The following is a 24,198-nucleotide window of genomic DNA, read 5'->3' as shown; positions in this document are numbered from 1 at the left end:
TTTCAAAATTTCAGTGCTTCAGTTGATTTGTCCCAGTATTTACCATTTCGGCATTCGTATGACGATAGAAAGTTTATCCTTCCGTTCGGTATCGTCCTTGTTTTACTTGTGAAGCACTGCAGTTACTATGTCCTTGTTGGGCAATAGTTGCGAGCTGACGGGTACGAATGGTCTCGTGGAACTGGAGATGTGATTTGTGGAGGAAAGTCAGCGCTAGGAGCTGCGGCTGCTTGTCTCGAGTCAACACCGCGAGCAACAAGTGGAGAACGCGCGTGACATGACAGCACAGCTGGTCGCCCGGGCGGGCTGTCCACCACGGCTGGAGGCCGGCAGGTTCCAGCCAGCGCTCCAGCAGGCCGTGACGCGGAGCGCGCCAGGTCTTGCGGTCAGCTGCGGCCTGGAGGACAAACCTGTCGCAGCCGGCGTGCTCAGCTGCTTCACGGTGCCACACGACTCGGTCGCCCAAAAACGTTTGCCTTCCGAGACAGCCGTCTAGATCCAACATCCAGTGCTAGACGAAAAGTACAGATTAGTGTGCGATCTAAATGATTAATGGAAAATCTCATACAAAGATGTGAAACAAATACTAACAAAGAGATAGAGGGGCTGGCCAGTACTTACCTCATCTCAGTACAGCCGATAGATACACAAAACAGAACAGAAAATTTACTTATCCTAGCTTTCGGAACTTTGTTCCTTCGTCGGGGAGGAGAGAGGGGAAATAATGGGAAGAAGGGAAAGTGGATTCAGTTACTCACAACCTAGGTTATGAAGCAACAGGGGAAGGGTAAACAGGGAGCCTAGCAAAGATGGAGGCATGGGTGTCAGAAGGAAGCCAAAGATATTCTACTGTAAGTACTGTGCCAGCTTCGAACCAAAGAGGATGCATACAGAAGTAAAGAGGTATATTGTGTAAAGATAAACACAGCTATGTAGGATGAAAAGATGCGTGAATGGCTAAAGAGGAAAGGGAAAGAGGAGAAGACTGAAGAGTAAATGGGAGTGAATTTGGTTAACGTCGGTTCAGTCCAGGGGGATGGTGGGATGAAAGGATGTGTTGGAGTGCAAGTTCCCATCTCCGTAGTTCCGAGGGACTGGTGTTGGGCGGGAGAAGCCAAATGGCACGTACGGTATAGCAGGTTCCTAGGTCCCTAGAATTATGCTGGAGGGCATGCTCTGCTACTGGGTATTGGACACCTCCTAGGCGGACAGTTCGTCTGTGTCCGTTCATGCGCTCAGCCAGTTTAGTTGTTGGCATACCGATGTAAAAGGCTGTGCAGTGCAGGCATGTCAGCTGATAAATGACATGTGTAGTTTCACACGTGGCCCTGCCTTGAGTTGTGTATGTTTTACCAGTAGCGGGGCTGGAGTAGGTGGTTGTGGGGGGATGCATGGGGCAGGTTTGGCAGCGGGGTCGGTTACAGGGGTAGGATCCGCTGGGTAGAGAAGGTGGCCTGAGAATAGTTTGACAAGGATGTTACGGAGGTTAGGGGGGCGACGAAAGGCAACTCTGGGTGGTGTGGGGAGAATATTGTCAAGGGATGATCCCATTTCAGGGCTTGGCTAGAGATAGTCATAACCTTGGCGGAGTAATTTGTTGATGTATTCGAGGCCAGGATAATATTGGGTGACAAGGGGGATGCTTCTGTGTGGTATGGGGTAGGAACATTGTTGTTGGACGGGGAGGAATGTATTGCTCGGGAGATCCGTTTGTGGACAAGGTCTGCAGGATAGTTGCGGGAGAGGAAAGCACTGGTCAGGTTATTGGTGTAACAGTTGAGGGATTCGTCACTGGAGCAAATACGTTTGCCACGAATACCTAGGCTGTAGGGAAGGGAGTGTTTGATGTGGAATGGATGGCAGCTATCAAAGTGAAGGTACTGTTGTTTGTTTGTGGGTTTGATGTGGACAGAGGTGTGGATGTGAGCTTCAACAAGATGAAGGTCAACATCCAGGAAGGTGTCTTGGGTTTTGGAGAAGGACCAGGTGAAATTCAACTCCAACACATCCTTTCATCCCGCCATCACCCTGGACTGAACCTACGTTAACCAACTTCACTCCCATTTACTCTTCAGTCTTCTCCTCTTTCCCTTTAGCCATTCACGCATCTTTTCATCCTACATAGTTGTGTTTATCTTTATACTATATACCTCTTTACTTCTGCATGCGTCCTCTTTGGTTTGAAGCTGGCACAGTACTTACAGTAGAATATCTTTGGCTTCTCTCTGACACCCATGCCTCCATCTTTGCTACCCTCCCTGTTTACCCTTCCCCTCTTTCCCTTCTTCCCCTTTTTTCCCCTCTTCCTCCCTAACGAAGGAACTAAGTTCCAAAAGCTAGGATACGTAAATTTTCTGTTCTGTTTTGTGTATCTGTCGGCTGTACTGATATAGGTACAAAAGAATATGTATAGGCAGTAGTAAGTTTTAGTATTCGTAGAAATCTTCCCTTTATTGATTTACACATGACGTGTCCACCTCTACTTGTGGTAGAGGTTGTAAATGGGCTGTTTAGGTTTTTATATTGGTAACGCCATGTAGCGCTCTATATGAAAATCACTGGCTGTGCTGTGTGAAGTCTGTGACTGGTTGGCATTGTTGTAATATTCGCTATTGTAGTGTTGGGCAGTTGGCTGTTAACAACGCGTAGCGTTGCGCAGTTGGAGGTGAGCCGCCAGCAGTGGTGGATGTGGGGAGAGAGATGGCGGAGTTTTGAGCGCGGATGATCTGGACTGGTGTCCATGACTGGTGTCCATCAGAGACAGTAAATTTGTAAGACTGGATGCCATGAACTGATATATATATATATATATATATATATATATATATATATATATATATATATATATATATATAATGGCTTTTGAACACTATTAAGGTAAATACATTGTTTGTTCTCTAACAAAATCTTTCATTTGCTAACTATGCCTATCAGTAGTTAGTGCCTTCAGTAGTTAGAATCTTTTATTTAGCTGGCAGTATTGGCCCTCGATGTATTGTAGTAGTTCTAATAACGAAGATTTTTGTGAGGTAAGTGATACATGAAAGGTATAGGTTACTGTTAGTCAGGGCCATTCTTTTGTAGGGATTATTGAAAGTCAGACTGCGTTGCGCTAAAAGTATTGTGTGTCAGTTTAATGATGATCAGAATAAGTAAAGTGAGAAATGTCTGAGTACGTTCAGTTTTGCTTAGCTGTTTGAAAATCAAATAATGTAAGAGGTTTATCAGCACAGTCATTCATTAATTTTTTTGAGGGGATGTTTCAAGGTTTACGCAGGGGGGAGGAGGGGCAAGGGGAGGCTTAGTGGCTAATGACTCCAGTCCACTGCATTCAGTACATCACGGTTGTCTCCATCAGATGTCAAGCAGCACGAAGCAAGAGTTCCTTCTCATATGGCATAATATTCATATTTCTATGAGCAAAAGTTGTAACAGAACATTAGGTGTACTGACTAACCAATTTAGTGCCCACTGCCTCGCACGCGTTTGAATAGAAATTACAAAAAAAAGTAATTTCATAAACATACAGTTGGTCTACTGAAAACTGAATGTGTTAAAGAGTCATCCTGACAAAGCCGATTTGTCGTGGTGAGTGCTAAATACTCGTAGCTTTCTTTGAGGTAGTTCACTAATTGCAAATCCATTAAGTTTCCACGCAAGTTAAGGCCATAGAAAAGGGTCTTTCCCGAAATTACTTCTGACCAAAAAACGATTCCTGTAGCTGGAGTCGGAGGTTATTGATAATCCTGCTTTTTGAGCTCTTGTCGTGATATTACCATCGAAACTTTCATCCCCCAACACATATTTCTTTATTTGTAAACAGGAGTCAAATACCACTTTAATAGATTTAGCTTTTAAAATGTTTTAATATCATGAAATATTTTAACGAAAATATTCATCCCCCTTTTTTTTTGGGGGGGGGGGGGGAGCACGCGAGAGACCTCCACGTGAGCAAATACTTTTTTCGCGTTCGAATGCCTCTTCATGTGCCTTGATCACTGCCGGTGCTCCCTGGGCAACTAATTGGTCCTTTCCAATTAGGCTAACTCTCGCAGAAGGCGATTTAAAGATAATTCCAACAGCGATTACGAAATTAACAACAATATGAAACCCTATACAAATGGCACTGTTCAGAGCCAACCTGGAAACGTGCTCAGAATATGTCGACTGAATGTTGAGGGACTCTCCAGAAATAAGGGCGAAATACCATCTAAAATTTCGAGAGAGAATAGGGCGGACCTCTTAGCGCTGCAAGAAACTCATACTGAAGACAACGCTCTGTGGAAGAGAGGGCGCATCTCAGGCTATAAATTAGTGTCCCGAATTAACCACCCTCAATATGGAGTCGCCAGCTTCGTCCACAAAAACGTAAAGGATGTCTCAGTTATTCTCGAGGAAAAATCAGACAAAGAAAACGTAATGGTAGCGGTGATTCGGATCGGAAATATAAAAATAGCAAATACCTACAAACCACCGAATAGCACTTGGCGCAAACAACTCTCAAACTAGAACATCCTGCAATATATGTAGGCGATTTTAACAGCCATAGCTATGCCGAAGACGATGAAAATGGTAGAAGTCTGGCGGAATGGATGGAAGCAAACAACTTAAAGCTCCATTATGATGCAAAGGGAAAAGGCACATTCAGGTCTGGAAGATGGGGTACAGAGAGCACACCTGACCTCTGCCCTTCAGCTATGGACCCTTCGGAGAGTAGTAGCGGAACTATCATCAGAAAGGTCCTGCATGACTTTCCCAGAAGCCAACATCGCCCCCACTCTCCTCTCCTACTGGCTACACATTCCCCCAGTGCGATCTGCTCCTGTATCCCGCTAGAACCTTCGAAAAGTAGATTGGGATAAATTTTCTAAATTGCTGGACGAGTCAATAACACAGGTCCCTGCACTTCCCAAATAATACTCAAAGTTTTTAAAGATCGTAATATCTACTGCCAAAAAGAGCATACCCAGAGAATGCCGGAAAGAATTCATTCCTCGCTGGAATGAAGAGATCAATCAGCTGTTTAACCAATTCAAGGTAAGTGGAGACAAAGACACAGCTATGGGCCTTATGAATTCCTTGACTGAACAAAGGAGAGAAAAATGGCATAAAAAACGAGGGAACTCGATTTCACACACTCCAGTAGAAAAGCATGGACGCTGATTCACAAACTTGGAGAATACCATTCCCACAGCAAAGAAAACTCAACGGTCTCATGCGACTTAATCGCCAGCCACTTAGTGAGAGTTTCCAAGGTCCCACAAGATAATGCAAATCTTCGGCAAGTAAAGAGAGAGCTTACGAAAGTCAAGAAATCTCTGCAACGTAACCCGGAATTCTCTTCTCCATTTACAATCACTGAACTGGAGACAGCCCTTAAGCATACGAAATGTATATAAACACTTCCGCTCAATATCTCTACTTAGCTGTGCTTAAGAGCTATTGGAAAGAATGATTCTAAACCGAATCCAAGATCAAATTAATGCTATGATACCATCTGAACAAGCTGGATTCAGACCTTATTGAAATTTTTGAGAGCAGTACCCTGCAAAACTCTAGGCAGCCTCTTAAGTAACATGTTAAGCAATAGGCGGTTTTAAGTACATCAAGGAGGAGAGAAAAACAGATGGCATGTACTCAATGACGAATTACTTAAGGGCTCTGTTCTTGCCCAAGTGTTATTCAACCTCTACACAGCTGCCCTGCCGAATTTGACCTGCCGAAAACTTCAATTTCAGATGGCCTGGCAATTTCATATCAGAGTGAAAACCTTTCTGAATGTGCAGAACGCCTAACGAACAGCCTTACTAAACTTTATGAGTATTTTGAGACATAGCGACTGAGACCAAATGTTTCTAAAACCGAGGTAAGCCTGTTCCACCTCTCTAATCGCCTTTCATCAACAAAGATCAGTCCACAGTTCGGCCCTCTTGGCACAGTCAGATGCAACGAAAGCCCAAAATACCTGGGAGTCACTCTGGACCGAACTTTAACATACAAGAAACACCTTTCCAATTTGGCCAAGAGATACAAACACGAGTGAACCTTGTGAGAAAGCTGGCAGGCAGTACAGGGGGAGCGACCACATCAGTCCCCCGAGGAGCATCCCTTGCACTGGTATACTCTGCAGCAGAAGACTGTGCATCAGTTTGGCTCCGAAGTGCCCACGTAGTGAAAGTAGACTTCCAACTCAACTCGGTTATGAGAGTAATTAGTGGTACAGTCCGGTCTACACCTACTTGCTGGCTACCAGTGCTTTCAAACATCTGTCCACCAAACCTCCGTCGAAAGGCTGCTCTTTACAACCTCTGTCAGCAAGTTTCTGAAAACAACTCGATTCCTCTTCATGACGATTTGCTATCACTGCCCAGGAAACACCTCAAATCTAGAACACCAGCATACGAAATGGGAGTCCAAATGCTATCCACAGGATTCGACCAGGACGCAGAATGGAAACGTGAGTGGCAAGCTACAAGAACCCGAAACCACGAACTTGTAGACAGTCCAACAGTTCCAGTTCCAGGCTTCCACCAACCTAGGAAGGTGTGGGTGCAGTTAAACAGATATCGGACTGAAGAGGGTAGGTGCAAATACAATATGCACAAGTGGGGCTTTTCAAGTGACAGTGTGTGTGACTGTGGTGACATGCAAACATTGAGCCACATTGTGAATGAATGTCCAATCAGACGCTTCCCTGGTGGCACTGAGAAGCTCCGTCAAGCATCCCACGAGGCACTCCGCTGGAACGAGTCCATCAACATTCGAGTGTAGTCTGAGCCGTCTTAATACTTGTGTACTGGATATAATTTCACATGTTCATTTTTACATATATCTCTTTGTTTTGCTAAATGTGTATTACTGTAATTGATGCATACCATAATAATAATAATACATTCCCGTTTTCACTCTATTAAGGGTTGAATTACCCGAAATACTGTATATTTATTTTTTATTTCTAACTGGAAAGCCAAATACAAATCTTCATAGATTTAGTTTCAAGAATGCTTTCATAATGAAATATTTTCATAAAAGCTCTCTTCCCTATTTCTACCCCTTAGCGGTTGAATTACAAAAATGCTGAATTACGTGATTTTTTTTCTGACCGACTAAGCAAATACCAGTTTCCTTAGTTCTAGCTTCAAAATTGCCTTAATAGTAACATATTTTCAAAAAACCTTTCATGCCCTATTTCACCCCATTAGAAGTGGAATTTCGTAAGATCCATTCTTAAAAGATGCCTAAAATAGTTCAGGTCTGAAGATTCTATCCTTGGCGCCTTGTGCTGGGCGATGCTGAGTCAGTGAATCAGTCAGGATATTTTCTTTTACATACAGAGCTTCGAGATTATTAATTACGCTATGCTGCCTTCTTATATTTAGGTAAGCGATTTAAGCAACCCTGACATGGATAATTTCCTTATTTAATCGTTAAATGGGCTCTGCAAGTCGTTATACTCGCATTTATAGTCATTCAATTAATGATACACTTTATTTATGTACTATTTATGATGGTTCTCCCCACAGTAAAAATCTCCTTTACTGATTTTTCTGTGCGAGAAAAAAAATTCCGTGCTAATAAATATTATTAACGTGTAACATACATAGAACGGTTGTAAACTCGTGTTCCCACCTCCTTTCCCCATTTTCTTCTCTTACAGTTCACAATTTCCCATATTCAATTTTAATATTACATGCTACCACACAACCAACCAATCCAGGTATAAATAATTACATTTACTTAAAACACATGTATACGCATAATGTCGGATTTTTATCTTTTCCAGAGAGTCTTTCCATGTATTATGCTGTAGACTAAGAGATACGAAAATGAGTTCTGAAGATAGAAACCGATCATGATCCTCGATCCTCGGTCCCGGATTCGAGACCCACCACCGCTTAAATTCTGATTAAAAATCAGCATTGGTGGCTGCTGAATTCGTTCAGTGCACTCTCTTATCCTTACGGTGGGAAACTGTCCCTAAAAGCCGGAGGAATCAGCTATGATCAACGGCATGAGGATGAAAAGGCAATGAAAACCACTGCTTTAAAGACACATAACGTGTATCCACAAGACATGTGGCCTGTTACTGATAAAGTGTCACGATGATCTCCCCATTGGCCAAAGATTCCCGAATAGTCACCCACTCGGATCTCCGAGAGGGGACTGCCGAGATGGAGGTGACCGTGACAAAAAGATTGAATAATCAACGGAAGGATAACGTTCTACGAGACGGGTTGTGGAGTGTCAGAAGCTTTAACGTGGTAGGGAAGCTAGAAAATCTGAAAAAGGAATTTCAAAAGCTCACTCTAGATATAGTAGGGGTCAGTGAAATGAAATGGAAAGATGAAAAGGATTTCTGGTCAGATGAGTAAAGGGTAATATCAACACCAGCAGAAAATGGTGTAACGGGACTAAGGTTCGTTATGAATAGGTAGGTAGGGCAGAGGGTGTGTTACTGTGAACAGTTCAGTGATAGGCTCGTTCTTATAAGAATCGACAGCAGACCAACACCGACGACGATAGTTCAGGTATACATGCCGATTTCGCAAGCTGAAGACGAAGAGATAGAGAAAGTATATGAGGATATTAAAAGGATAACACACCACGTAGAAGGAAATGAAAATGTAATAGTCATGCGGAACTGGAATGCAGTTGTAGGGGAAGGAGTAGAAGAAAATGTTACAGGAGAATATGGGTTCGAGGGAGAGGGGAGTTCTGTAATAAATTTCAGTTAGTAATAGCGAATACTCTGTTCAAGAATCGCAAGAGGAGGAGGTCTACTTCGAAAAGGTCACGTGATACGGAAAGATTTCAGTTAGATTACACCGTGGTCAGTCAGAGATTCCGTAATCAGCTACATGTTTGTAAGGCGTAACCAGGAGATCATAATGTAATAGTGATAAAGAGTAGGCTGAAGTTTGGGATACGGAAGTACTAAGCAATGACGAGATTCGCTTGAAGTTCTCTAAGGCTACAGATTCAGCAGTAAGGAATAGCTCAATAGCCAGTTCAGTTGAAGAGGAGTGGAATTCTATAAAAAGGGCAATCACAGAAGCTGGAAAGGAAAAAATAGGTACAAAGAAGGTGACTATGAAGAAACCATGCATACACAAGAAATACTTCAACTGATTGGTGAAAGGAGGAAGTAAATAAATGTTCAGGGAAATCCAGGCATACAGAATTACAAATCGCTATGGAATGAAATAAATAGGAAATGCAGGGGAGCAAAGACAAAAGTGCTGCATGAAAATTGTAAAGAAAACGAAAAAGAAATGATTGTCGGAAGGACTGACTCGGCATATAGGAAAGGTAAAAAACCTTCGGTGAAATTAAAGTCAAAGGTGATAACTTAAGATTGCAGAGGGAATTGCACAGTTACATGCAGAGGAGAGAGTGGATACGATTAAAGAGTACACTAAAGGCCTATTTGAGGGGGAAGATTTTTCTGATGTGATAGAGGAAGAAACAGGAGCCGATTTAGAAGAGATAGGGGATCCAGTGTCAGAATCAGAATTTAAGGGAGCTTTGCAGGACTTAAGATCAGATAAGGAAGAAGGGATAGAAGACATTCCATCAAAATTTCTAAAATCATGGGAAGTAGCAACAAAACGACTATTCAAGCTAGTGTGTGGAATGTATCGCTCTACCACCATACCATCCGACTTTCGGAAAAATATCATCCACACAATTCCGAAGAGTGAAAGAGCTGACTTGTGCGAGAATGATTGCCTAATCAGCTGAACAGATCATGCATCCAATTTTCTGACAAGAATAATATACAGCAGTGCGGAAAAGAAAATTGAGAATGTGTTGGACGACAATCAGTTTGGCTTTAGAAAAGGTAAAGGCACCAGAGAGGCAATTCTGACTTTGCGGTTGGTGGTGGAAGCAACACTAAAGAAGAATCAAGACACGTCCATAGGATTTGTCGAGCTGGAAAAGGCTTGAACATTGTAAAATGGTGGAAGATGTTCGAAATTCTGAGGAAAACAGGAGTAAATTATGGGGAGAGACGGGTAATATACAACATGCACAATATCAAAGAGTGGACTACGAAAAACGAAGAGCTCGGATTGAAAAGGGTGTAAGACAGGGATGTAGGCTTTCGGTCCTACTGTTCAATCTGTACATCGAAGAAGTAATGATGGAAATAACGGAAAGGTTCAGGAGTGGAATTAAAATTCAAGCCGAAAAGATATCAATGATACGATTCGCCGATGACATTGCTATCCTGAGTGAAAGTGAAGAAGAATTACACGATGCGCTGAATGGAATGAACAGTCTAATGAGTACAGAATATGGATTGAGAGTAAATCGAAGAAAGACGTAAGTAATGAGAAGTAGGCGAAACGAGAACAGCGAGAAACTTAACATCCAGATTGATGGTCACGAAGCAGCTGACGCCAAGGAATTGTGCTACCTATGCAGCAAAATAACTAATGACGGGCGGAGCAAGGCGGTCATCAAAACCAGACTAGCACTGGCAAAAAGGGCATTCCGGTCCAAGAGAAGTCGGTATCAAACATAGGGCTTAATTTGAGGAAGAAATTTCTGAGAATGTACGTCTGGAGCATAGCGTTGTTTGGTAGTGGAAGATGGACCTTGAGGAAAACCGGGACAGAAGAGAATCGCGGCATTTGAGATGTAGTGCTACAGACAAATTTTGGAATGATAAGGTAAGGAATGAGGAGGTTCTGTGAAGAATCGAAAGGAATATGTGGAAAACACTGACAAGGAGAAGGGACAGGATGATAGGACATCTGTTAAGACATCAGGGAATGACTTTCATGGTACAACAGGGAGCTGTATAGGGCAAAAACTGTAGAGGAAGACAGGACTGGAATACATAGGACGTAGGTTGCAAGTGCTACTCTGAGATGAAGAGGTTGCTACAGGCATCGAATTCGTGGCCAAGGTAAAAGTATCAATAATTTTACTTTCATTTCTATCATATCATTCAAAATCAGGTGTTATTATGAACCTTGAGATTCCTAGTTGGTGTTAATCTTTGCCGTTTCTGATGGGGAGAACAAGAAACTAGATGTCATGCCAGCCCTCCCACATCTACCTATCCTGAATCGTGTTCTGCAGTATCTCGCACTGTTAGATTGAATCTGACACTGAACGATAGACATCAGAGGGAATTTCACGCCACTTGCATGGCGATAAGCTTAAAAACTTTAAACCGCTTGTAAATGATTGCCATCTGCACGCACGGGGATCGGTCTCCATTACTTGAGTCGTAACATTCGATTAACGCCAGTCACACCTCGTCCGGATCAGTCGACGGAACGGTCGATAGCAGCGGAACCGCAGTTATTTGGCCGCCAATGAGGCAGCAGAGCCGATCGCCGATGAGAACGTACCTGACGTCCCTAAACGGCCCGCCGAGGAGATAAATCCGTGGGCAACGCCTTGGCCGACACCCCTGCCCTTCTGGGTGTTTCGAACTACACTAGAGTAATCGAGAAAGAACTCTTGTCCTTGCGAGTTGTAAACATATTTGTACACGGATCGCTTCGTACCCAGTCCTTCACTACAAACAATCCGATGGCACAACTTTACACTCACGTGATAACGTGTGGGTTTATATCTTTTCTTCAGAATTTATATGGAAGCAACGACTGTTTGCAGAAAATGAGACTACTAAAAGAAAAACTATAACAAGCGAAGGAATGCGGCTATAATTCATTTCCGCAGTATTGCTCGTCCTAACGTACCGTCTTCTAATGTAGTTGTCAAATTACATCAAAGACCGCTACAGTAATATTTCTACAAAGGAAACATTGCTTTCTACACTGAAACGCCAAAGAAACTGGTATAGGCATGCGTATTCAATTACAGAGATACTATACAGGCAGAATACGGCGCTGCGGTCGGCAACGGCTATGTAAGAAAATAAGTGCCTGGCGCAGTTGTTAAATCGGTTACCAAGATTTAAGTGAGTTTGAAGGTGGTGTTACAGCCGGCGCTCGAGCGATGGGACACAGCATCTCCGAGGCAGTGATGAAGTGGGGATTTTCTTGTTCGACCTTTCAAGAGTGTACCGTGACTATCAGGAATCCGGTAAAACATCAAATTTCCGACATTGCTGAGCCCTATAAAAGATCCTTCAAGAACTGGACCAACGACGACTGAAGAGAATCGTTCAACGTGACAGATGTTCAACCCTTCGCAAATTGCTGCAGACTTCAATGCTGGACCATCAACAAATGTCAGCGTGCGAACCATTCAACGAAACATCATCGACGTGGGCTTTCGGAGCCGAAGGCCTACACAAAGCTTTACGCTTCCCCTGGTCCTGTAACACCGACATTGGACTGTTGATGGCTAGAAACATGTTGCTTGGCCGGGCGAGTCTCGCTTCAAATTGTATCGAGCGGATGGACGTGTACGGGTAAGGAGACAGCGTCACGAATATATGGACCCTGCGTGTCAGCAGCGGACTATTCAAGCTGGTGGACGTTGTGTAATGGTGTGGGGCGTGTGCAGTTGGAGTGATGTGAGACCCCTGATAGATTATGCGATCAAAAGTGACCGGACACCTTGAAACGTCCCCTAGTTAGTGCCTTCCATAGTTTGAATCTTTTATTTAGCTAGCAGTAGTGGCGCTCGCTGTATTGCAGTAGCTTGAGCAGCGAAGATTTTTGGTGAGGTAAGTGATTTGTGAGACGTATAGTTTAATGTTAGTCAGGGCCATTCTCTTGTAGAGAATTTTGAAAGTCAGATTGCGTTGCGTTAACAAAATATTGTGTGTGGAAAGTCAGATTGCGTTGCGCTATAAATATTGTGTGTCAGGTTAAGGACAGTCGTGTATATTGTTAAAAAGGGGACGTTTCATATGTCGACCCTGCCAAAATAATATGTCGCAAATGTTCAGGCAGTTTGATTAAGCAAATGCGGATGAGTTCTGAGGGGCTGTATGGGTTTGACAGGTACTGATTCTTGTGCAACATGTCTTCAAAATATTTCACAAGACTGGAGAATTCAGATTGTTCGAAATGTTTCATCATTATGATGCCATGTTTTACTCGGTCTTGTGTGGCTTGAGACCAATATGCTGAGAGGAAGGCATGGTAAAATTCTCCTTCACTATGACAATCGTGAATGACCGAACGCATTCTTACAGCTGGTTCATTCTCTAAATAGCCACACATAAATTCTAATCTGTGTTCTAACGACCAGTTAGGGGGAAAACAATGAGAGAATTCATGGAGCCACGCTTGTGGATGAATGTCGTTGGCAGAATTTTTAAACGTTTTGAATTTACGTGTAGTAATGAACAGCTTATAGTCAAAGTCATCATGTTGGCGAGTCGCATATCGGTCATTATTACGTCGTTTCGGCGGTTCCATCTCAAAATTCGGTGTGCCTTGCCAATTTCTGTCATAATTTCCGAAGTGTCCTGTGTTATTATTTTGTGGCTGTTCCATATTGCTAAGTCCCTCTTCCCGTACTGGAGCGCGACTGTCCTCTGAAATATGTAATTCTTGTATTACTTGTGTCAGCTGATCTTGTACTTCGCGGATTTCTCTTTGGTGTTGCGTATTAATTTGATTTTGATTTTGTTTGAATTTTCTAATTTGTTCATACTCTTCTGTGTCAGTGAAGGCTACAGGTCTTGTGTCATTCAGATCATCATCTACCTTTGTAGATAAATTAGTGACCTGATCCGAAAGTTCGGCTACTTTCTCCAATAATGAACTAATTTCCTCAGTGTGTTTTTCTGAACCAAGTTTCAGAGTATCTACTGTGTCCTTTAAGTTTTCCTGAGTTTTTGCAAGTTGCGTAACCGAATCGGTAGATGCAACTGAGTCAAATTTAACTTGCAAGGTCTCATGATTTTCATAAACAATAGTTTGCAGTTCTTTTATGGCTGCTTCGTGATTCTGTAGTGCATTTTCATGCCGCGAAAAAATAAGTTGGAAATGCTCACAAATTTGTGTTTTTACGTCGTTACAGACTTTTTGACATTTCGATTCAATGTGATGTAACTCATTAGTTACATCCTCACGTGTTTGTTCAAGAGTTTGCTCCAATGAGTCTAACTTTTGAAGCTGTTGCTGTGTTTGACTCTGATTTTGTTCCATTTGTTTCTGATTTTGTTCCATTTGTTTCTGATTTTGTTCGATTGTGTCTAATTTTTGAAGATTTTGTCCCATTTGTTTCTGATTTTGTTCGAGCGTTGTGTCTAACTTTTGAAGCTTTTGTTGTGTTTGTCCCATTTGTTGTATTAATTGTAATAACAATGCACTGGTGTCTGGAACATGTTCCTCAGTGCTTTTCGGCAGTGAATTTGCACCGGAAACATTCACATTTTGACAAGCAGAAAATGTGTCTTGACTCATTTGAGAAAACGGTGAGGACCCAAATCCTGAATTCACAGCATTTGCGAGATTGTTTCCTGTCGTTTCGGATTCCTGAGGCGAGCTGTCGCCGACCGATCGATCGATAATGCTTCCCTGTTCTCTAATTGTTTCGCTGTCTACACCATTGTTTGCAGCCCGCTCCATTTCCCTATGCACAGCTACCAAATTATTACTTTGAACATCTGTTAATTCATTACACAGTGGTGCTGGCAAGCTACGCTCGTCGTCACTATTATTTCTCAGTTTGCTTTGGAGCCTAGTGTTACGTTTTTCACACGCCATTATTGTCACAGTATTTCACACGACAACACAGAAAAACACAATTTGAAGAGCAAAAATAAGAAAACACATTAACATAGCACTGAAAATAATATCTAGTTAATTGCAAGCGCAGCTGCGAAATACTTGCTGCAAATCTACATGCATGCCACAACTGTTTTACTGTACAACAATGAAAAACTACAACTACAAAGGAAATTCTCTCTATAATTACGCGCTAGCAATAAACAAAATCTACACTAATTACACAAACTACAAGGAAAAAATCAGAAGATTCCAGTGAGGTATCCTCGGCTAAGGGTCGACATATCAAACGTCCCCTTTGAACAATATACACGACTGTCCTTAACCTGACACACAATATTTATAGCGCAACGCAATCTGACTTTCCACACACAATATTTTGTTAACGCAACGCAATCTGACTTTCAAAATTCTCTACAAGAGAATGGCCCTGACTAACATTAAACTATACGTCTCACAAATCACTTACCTCACCAAAAATCTTCGCTGCTCAAGCTACTGCAATACAGCGAGCGCCACTACTGCTAGCTAAATAAAAGATTCAAACTATGGAAGGCACTAACTACTGATAGGGATAGTTAGCAAATGAAAGATATTAATAGAGAACAAACAATGTATTTACCTTGATATCATGACAAATTACAAAACTCCGCCATCTCTCTCCCCACATCCACCACTGCTGGCGGCTCACCTCCAACTGCGCAACGTTACGCGCTGTTCACAGCCAGCTGCCTAACACTACAATGGTTGAGTATTACAACAATGCAAAGCAGCCACAGACTGCACACGGCACAGCCGGTGATTTTCATACTGAGGTGGCGTTACCAATAAAAAAACCTAAACAGCCTACTTACATAGTTAGCAAATGAAAGATATTAATAGAGAACAAACAATGTATTTACCTTGATATCATGACAAATTACAAAACTCCGCCATCTCTCTCCCCACATCCACCACTGCTGGCGGCTCACCTCCAACTGCCCAGCGCTACGCGCTGTTCACAGCCAGCTGCCTAACACTACAATGGTTGAGTATTACAACAATGCAAAGCAGCCACAGACTGCACACGGCACAGCCGGTGATTTTCATACTGAGGTGGCGTTATCAATAAAAAAACCTAAACAGCCTACTTACAACCTGGCTGAAAATGACTTAGAAGTTCGTGGCGCCCTCCATCAGTAATGCTGGAATTCAATATGGCGTTGGCCCACCCTTAGCCTTGATGGCAGGTTTTACTCTCGCAGGCATATGTTCAATCAGGTACTGAAAGGTTTCTTGGGGAATGGCAGCCCTTTCTTCACGAAGTGCTACACTGGCGAGAGGTATCGATGTAGGTCGGTGAGGCCTGGCACGAAGTCTGTGATGCGAAACATCCCAAAGGTGTTCTCTAGGATTGAAGTCTGCACAGAGTCTCTCCTGACCTGAAGGTCTGTACTATGTAATAGACAACATGTGACTGGGTAATCTGCCTTGACACCTGTTATCAAGCATCGTATTCCTAAACGCGTTCCCAGCTTTCTGCAACACTTTTATGGCTTCTGAAATAAAAATGGTCTTCATCGTTACTTCCTCAATTTTTCTTTGTACCCACCTATACGAGAGTGGTTTCAGAAATCGTAAAAATGCAAGAAAAAAATGTTTGTTTGGTAAACAACTCACCTTGCTCCTCTACGTACTCTCCTTTGAGACACGTGCACTTGGTCCAGTTATCTCCCAGCTTTTCCATTCCGTCGGAAAAATAATTTCTGTCAAACCTTGCAAAATACTCGTTGACAGCAACTATCACTTACTCATTCGATGAAAATTTCTTCCCAGCAAGCCAAAGCTTGAAGTTAGAGAACTGGAAGAAGTCACGTGGGGCTATGTCTGTTGCACAGACTGAAGGAGGAACAATTCGTGTACTTTCGCCGTTGTTATCGTTGATGTGTGGGCCCTGATGAAAGAGCGTCTTCTTACGTGCCAGCATTGGTCTTTTCTTCTGTCAACGCAGTTTCAAACGATCCAACAATGACTCAAAATAGGGTCTAGCTACGGTTCTGCCTTTTCCGAAATAATCTTTGAGGATTATTCCTTGGGAATTCCAAAACGACGTGGCCATCATCTTACCAACTGACAAATTGGTCTTTGCCTTCTTCTGTGTACTTTCACTAGCACTAGCCGTTTTGGCTTTGGTGTGTAATGGCGGATCTAGGTATCATCAACAGTCACAGACTGCCACAAAAAGTCATGTGACTTGTGATTAAACATCGCCAGACGTTCTACATCTACATTTATACTCCGCAAGCCACCCAACGGTGCGTGGCGGAGGGCACTTTACGTGCCACTGTCATTACCTCCCTTTCCTGTTCCAGTCGCGTATGGTTCGCGGGAAGAACGACTATCTGAAAGCCTCCGTGCGCTCTAATCTCTCTAATTTTACATTCGTGATCTCCTCGGGAGGTATAAGTAGGGGGAAGCAATATACTGTATTCGATACCTCATCCAGAAACGCACCTTCTCGAAACCTGGACAGCAAGCTACACCGCGATGCAGAGCGCCTCTCTTGCAGAGTCTGCCACTTGAGTTTATTAAACATCTCCGTAACGCTATCACGGTTACCAAATAACCCTGTGACGAAACGCGCCGCTCTTCTTTGGATCTTCTCTATCTCCTCCGTCAACCCGATCTGGTACGGATCCCACACTGATGAGCAATACTCAAGTATAGGTCGAACGAGTGTTTTGTAAGCCACCTCCTTTGTTGCTGGACTACATTTTCTGAGAACTCTCCCAATGAATCTCATCCTGGTACCCGCCTTACCAACAATTAATTTTATATGATCATTCCACTTCAAATCGTTCCGCACGTATACTCCCAGATATTTTACAGAAGTAACTGCTACCAGTGTTTGTTCTGCTATCATATAATCATACAATAAAGGATCCTTCTTTCTATGTATTCGCAATACATTACATTTGTCTATGTTAAGGGACAGTTGCCACTCCCTGCACCAAGTGCCTATCCCTCGCAGATCTTCCTGCATTTCGCTACAATTTTCTAATGCTGCAACTTCTCTGTATACTACAGCATCATCCGCGAAAAGCCGCATGGAACTTCCGACACTATCTACTAGGTCATTTATATATATTGTGAAAAGCAATGGTCCCATAACAGTCCCCTGTGGCACGCCAGAGGTTACTTTAACGTCTGTAGACGTCTCTCCATTGATAACAACATGCTGTGTTCTGTTTGCTAAAAACTCTTCAATCCAGCCACACAGCTGGTCTGATATTCCGTAGGCTCTTACTTTGTTTATCAGGCGACAGTGCGGAACTGTATCGAACGCCTTCCGGAAGTCAAGAAAAATAGCATCTACCTGGGAGCCTGTATCTAATATTTTCTGGGTCTCATGAACAAATAAAGCGAGTTGGGTCTCACACGATCGCTGTTTCCGTAATCCATGTTGATTCCTACATAGTAGATTCTGGATTTCCAAAAACGACATGATACTCGAGCAAAAAGATGTTCTAAGATTCTGCAACAGCAAAAAACATGTTCTAAAATTCTACAACGTTGTGTTGATATGTTGTGCCGGGTGGACTTCAGATCGACTGTGAGGAATAGCGGCACTCACCTCGCACACGTCTTCTTGCTAGACGTCTTTCCGTGCAGGGTGTGACGCACTGCCTCAGTTGAGATGCCTGCAGTCTCAGTCACCTCAAAAAATTTTATTTAGCAGTCTTGCGTTACCAGATCACGGATTTTGTCAGTGGTTTCCATGGTGCGGTGACCCCAATTGGTCGGCCTGAGTCATCTTCGTTTTCGATACTTGTCTGACCACCTTTAAAATCGTCAATCCAAAGGTAAATGCTCTACAATGATGGTGCACAGCCGACGTGAACTTCATCCAGTTCTGCTTTGATACGTGCGGCAGCCCAACCCTTGAAATGAAAATGTTTAATAACAGTAGGCAACGGCTTTCCGCAGTGGCTACACCGGATCCCGTGAGATCACCGAAGTTAAGCGCTGTCGGGCGTGGTCGGCACTTGGATGGGTGACCCTCCAAGCCGCCATGCGCTGTTGCCATTTTTCCGGGTGCACTCAGCCTCGTGATGCCAATTGAGGAGCTACTCGACCGAACAGTAGCGGCTTCGGTCATGAATTCCATCATAACGACCAGGAGAGCGGTGTGCTGACCCCACGCCCCTCCTATCCGCATCCTCCACTGAGGATGACACGGCTGTCGGATGGTCCCGGTAGGCCACTCGTGGCCTGAAGACGGAGTGCTTTTTTTAATAACAGTACCATACTTAGTTTAGTCCATTTGCAATTGCAGTAGACACAGTGAACAAATCAGACGGATGTGAACAATGCGCTGTACGCTGTTCATTGTTGAAGTTCGTTATACGATTCTTGGAATAATCAAAATTACCAAACATGAAGGCGCAAAAAAAATGCTCCGTTCTTTCCTGTAAGGCACACTAGTACGTTTGTCAAAGCCGGCGGTTTGTAAACATTAGTAGTGTTCGGATTCGTCTATTTTACGAAGACTATTTCTAGACAGAAATCACGGTCGGTGACGGTATATGAGCTACTCAGTGTGAAAATCGGAGTTGCTGATATCAGTAAGAAATTGAATGTAGCGGCGACGAAAACGGCGGTCCCAAATGACTGTTGGTAAGAAGCGTACGCATTAGACGATAATGAGTCAACAGTGTTGGCGCAAGCCCGACATTACAGAAAGTGTATCCCCCTTACTGCTGGAGCCGCGATGATTAACACTTCTGCCGGACACACCCAGTCACGTGACGCGGTGGGCGATTGTTATCTGTGTGAGTGTTCATTAGACGTAATTGCGTTGCGTAGCCAGGCGGGCCGCGTGGATCGGGTTCCGAGAAGTCGCGCGGCTGCTCGCCCGCGCCTCCGCTCTGCGTCTAACAGCCAGGTTGCGTGTCGAGCTGCGCCACACGGCCGTCTCAGCTGAGCAAAAACGTCGAAGCGAGGCAGCTGCATTCTTGGACATCAGGCTAGAAGGATGTCTCCTGCGGTGCAGATGAAGACTTGAGGGTAAGTGGGAGAAAAAAGCCTCGAAAGAAAGAGGTCAGGTGTCTAGCGTAAAGAGCAAAGGTGGCAAAAAGTGTGTAGCACGGATTTCTCGTGCTGTCACCACTTTCTGAGGTAGAGAGCAGCTACATGTAGCAACTGCATACCACTAGATGCTACTAATTTCTCAGTCAGAGATCAGTGGTACATTTTTATTTTATTTTCGTAGTACTTATTTATCGAGAAACTCAGTAGGTTTACCTTCAAGAATGACTACCAATTTCCTCCTGCAATATGCGTTGTACGCTCTCAACCTTCCATCAGTGCCGAGTAGAGCTAATATTTCGCTCGTAATTCAGTCTGCGATTTATATCCTCTAGAAATCGAACCTTTCATTGTTGTAGAAAACGCATTAGCAACATCTGATGACGCGAGGGGCTGATTCACGTATTTACTTAAGCATGCGGGCCGCCGCGACAAGTGGCACGACAGCTACGCACAAAGTGAAAACTATGGAGCCTGTGAGCTCAGTGTGTACGGGTAACTACCGACACGACTGGTACGCTTTCCAGACGCGTCATGCCACACCGTCAATGTATGCCTCCAAACGCTTGCTTTTGAGAATACTTTCATTTTATGTCCACCCAAAATACATTAGAATTCGTACCACTGACAATAAAACGGCCGGCCGGGGTGGCCGACCGGTTCTAGGCGCTACAGTCTGGAACCGCGCGATCGCTAAGGGTGCAGGTTCGAATCCAGACTCGGGCACGGATGTGTGTGATGTCCTTATGTTAGTTAGGTTAAAGTAGTTCTATGTTCCAGGGGACTGATGACCTCAGAATTTAAGTCCCATAGTGCTCACAGCCATTTGAACTGATTAATTACTGATGTATTATAACATATTATTAATAAAGATTTTTAAATTAAATACATGATAAATTATTTTTTTACATATGTAGTTTATGCTTCACAGAACTGCTAGTAGAAATGCACGTTAATTTAAAGATTTTAATAAGTTGGGAATCGAACCCAGCCCCCGTGCCCAGGTGACTACTCTACCTCAGAGGCTCGCTGCCTGTCGAATTCACGAACTAACTTCAGCACATCAAAAATGGTTGGAAAACTTCAAAGGCCAATTTCACTAAAAGTTTTGAGAGATGCATTGAGCCGCCTTTACTTATAGATACCGAGCGGTCTAAGGCCCTGCAGTCATGGACTGTGTGGCTGATCCCGGCGGAGGTTCGAGTCCTCCCTCGGGCATGAGTGCGTGTGTTTGTCCTTAGGACAATTTAGGTTCAGTAGTGTGGAAGCTTCGGAACTGATCACCTTAGCAGTTAAGTCCCATAAGATTTCACAGACATTTCAACATATTTGAACTTATAGATACTTGAGTTCTGAACTTCACACATCATAGAATAAAAAAACCTAATTGCAGTGTGGTCATCTTGTGAGTCTAAAGTGTGCACGTATCACACGATATCATGCAATTACCCAATTTGTGTGCGATAACAGTAGCATGCGCGCCTTGAAAATCAGCAGGAAAGGACTGAACGCGACCCGCAAGTATCGGCTTTGGTTTGTTTCACAGAGAACTTAAAACACAAATACCTCGTTCCCCTCTCCGGCTATACGCGCTAGAGGGGATAGTAATGTAATTTGAGGATAGACTATCCAGGAAAACATAATGTTTGTTTCGTGGTTGGAGTTTCAATGTAGTGGCCGATTTTAGGATCACATGGAGCAATGCGCGCTATAGACCGCCATAGGCAGTTCCAGACATTTTTTACTGTTCTGTTGTTGTGAGTCACGTAGTTGTATTATGAGCTGTGTTTGTAATTGTTTACATATCTACCCATTTACTCGAGGTATAATTTATCAAAACTATTTGGAAGAATTGTTAATTTTTGGGTTACAATATTTTGTGATGAACTAAATTCTGTACGTGTAGCATGCGGACGGTGCACCACCTAGTACCGCGAAGCGGAAGAAGGTGTTCTACATTGGAACATGATTGTCACAGTGACAAATCAACTAAAAGTTCCTTTACTGTCTTAAAAATTTTACCTGCCTTCAAAATGGAATCTTGTCTTAGTTTTCGGTAGCTTATTTTTCAAAATGTATTGCACTTGTAGATGGTTTTTGATAAAACTTGTACTTAATCTGACGTCATTTACTGATTATTGATGTGTAGAGGAGTCATAATGTAGCATATAGAGTTTGTATTCAGTATTGACAAGATCTTTTCCACTGCAACACTCTGAAATTTCAATAGCGTATTTTTTCACTTGTAGAAACCTTGCTTTTCCGGAGTAACTATTGTAATTTCTGTAAAAGAATGCAGCACAGAAAAAATAAATGCCATGATTCAAAAATGGAATAAGAAAATATACTGAACTTCTATAATAGGGTTGGCTAGAGACGAAGGTCTGACAGGTGTTCCAAGGTACAGCACTCTCCCAAACTGCCAGTTATGACACTCGAAGTGAAGCCTGCAGCAGGAACCCTGTTTATGTAGAAAAAAAAAAGTTATTCTCGCAGAACAGTACATTAACGACTGTCAGCGACACCGTTATCCCCCGACAAAGAGATGTTCTACAAAATGCTGGATTCACTTCCTATCTTTCAGAGGTAAGTGTTAATTGCAATCACACAACGCCTACGTTCTCTCTGAATCATAAAGCACAACATACTCAAATAACATGCCACAGTTTAAAAGTAATAGACACCTAAAGATAACTGTGTAGAGAAATTACCTTCGAGACGGGACATTATGTATCTTACTTGATATGAAGCATTCATACACAGCACTTCTTCTTAACTGTGGAATAAGGTAATCCACATTTCAAATCATTTACAGCACATTAAGATATGTTTTAACAGGGATTACCGTTGAGACTGGATTCTAAGTATTAACAGGGATTACCGTTGAGACTGGATTCTAAGTATTTAATTCGGTACACAAGATATGTTTTAACAGGGATTACCGTTGAGACTGGATTCTAAGTATTTAATTCGGTACACAAGATATGTTTTAACAGGGATTACCGTTGAGACTGGATTCTAAGTATTTAATTCGGTACGCAACTTATACACAAAATACTTTCAACGCTTGGTTCTATAATAACACACGTGTCAGCAGACGACTGCGAGAAAAATTCCCTAACACACTGAACATCTGGCACTTCACAACTACGGGTGTCTCAAAAGGAAGTTTATAGTTCAAGAGATCTCTGCGCACGCACAACAGTGCGTAAGACAGTTGGGGGTACGTTTATTGCTTGCTTTTTCCTTTAGGAACTCAGTCGGTATGGAGCGCTTCTCGGGAGCGGACCGCACGTTCTGTGTTGCTGAGGAAATTTTTCTGTGATAGTGGATAGCGTAATGTAAATGATGCTCCAAGTGTTCCCCTTATCTGGAAATGGGTCAAAACGTTTGAGGAGACCGCTCCAACACTAGCTAAACCGAAATCCGGGCTACCAAGGTCATAGAGAACGGGCGAACCCGCGGAGAGTGTAAATCGGTCTGTTCGTGACATCTTCTGTTAAAAGATCTGAAACTGCACCCTTACGAAATCCAGTAGCTGCAAGAATTTTAATCCTCAAGATACCACCATAGTCTGCAGTTCGTTAATGATGTGACTGAGTGCCCTTCATTTATCGACATCTTGTTTTCTGACGAGACTAACTTTCACCTGAACGGTCACGTCAATACGCAGAATAGCCGCTGCTGGGTTGCAACGGATCCTAAACAGAAGCATGAGAAACCACTTCATTCATCAACATTCACTGCGTGGGCTGCGGTGTCGGCTCGAAGAATAATTGGCCGGCACGTCTTCGAGGACGAGAGTGATAGTGCAGTTACAGCGAATTCGGAATGTTATTGGGCGATATTAAATGACTTTTTTGTACCTGAATTTCGAACCTTTTCTAGTTGTAACCAGAGAACACGGTTTCAACAATACAGGTCCACAGCTCACAAGTCCAATGTGTCTATACTTCGAGGTCGTGAAATTTTTCCTGGCAAACTGATCTGCAGGGCGGAGGGGGGGGGGGGGGGGGGAGGGAGGAGGGGGGGGGCATAAATTACCCCCCAGGCAGTACAGATTTGACTGCCATGGATTTTTTTATAACAGTGTTATGTCAAATCTGTATGTGTACGTCAATAATCCGACTTTACTGGAGCATCTACCAACGTCTACACGCCGAGTCGTCCTGCAGAATTTTGTTAGTCGTTTAAACGAGTGCCGTAGGCATGCTAGATTGCATTTAAACGACATTGTTTATAAGATATAAATTCATAAGTATATATTTCAACAATAAATAAAAATTTTGTCAATAGAAGCAAACTTTCTTTTGAGACACCCTGTGTTTGACTGACATTAACTATTTTCTGTTCTGTTTTAGCTACCTGTATGTAACAATAAATGATATTGCAATCAATGGTTTTGTTGAATGCTGTTCCCAAGTTGTGAAGCAAATGCTTCACGCCGAAAAAGTTGATT

Source organism: Schistocerca nitens, chromosome 2, assembly GCF_023898315.1.
Source record: "Schistocerca nitens isolate TAMUIC-IGC-003100 chromosome 2, iqSchNite1.1, whole genome shotgun sequence".
NCBI lineage: Eukaryota > Metazoa > Arthropoda > Insecta > Orthoptera > Acrididae > Schistocerca > Schistocerca nitens.
Note: the sequence above shows the minus strand (reverse complement) of the source record.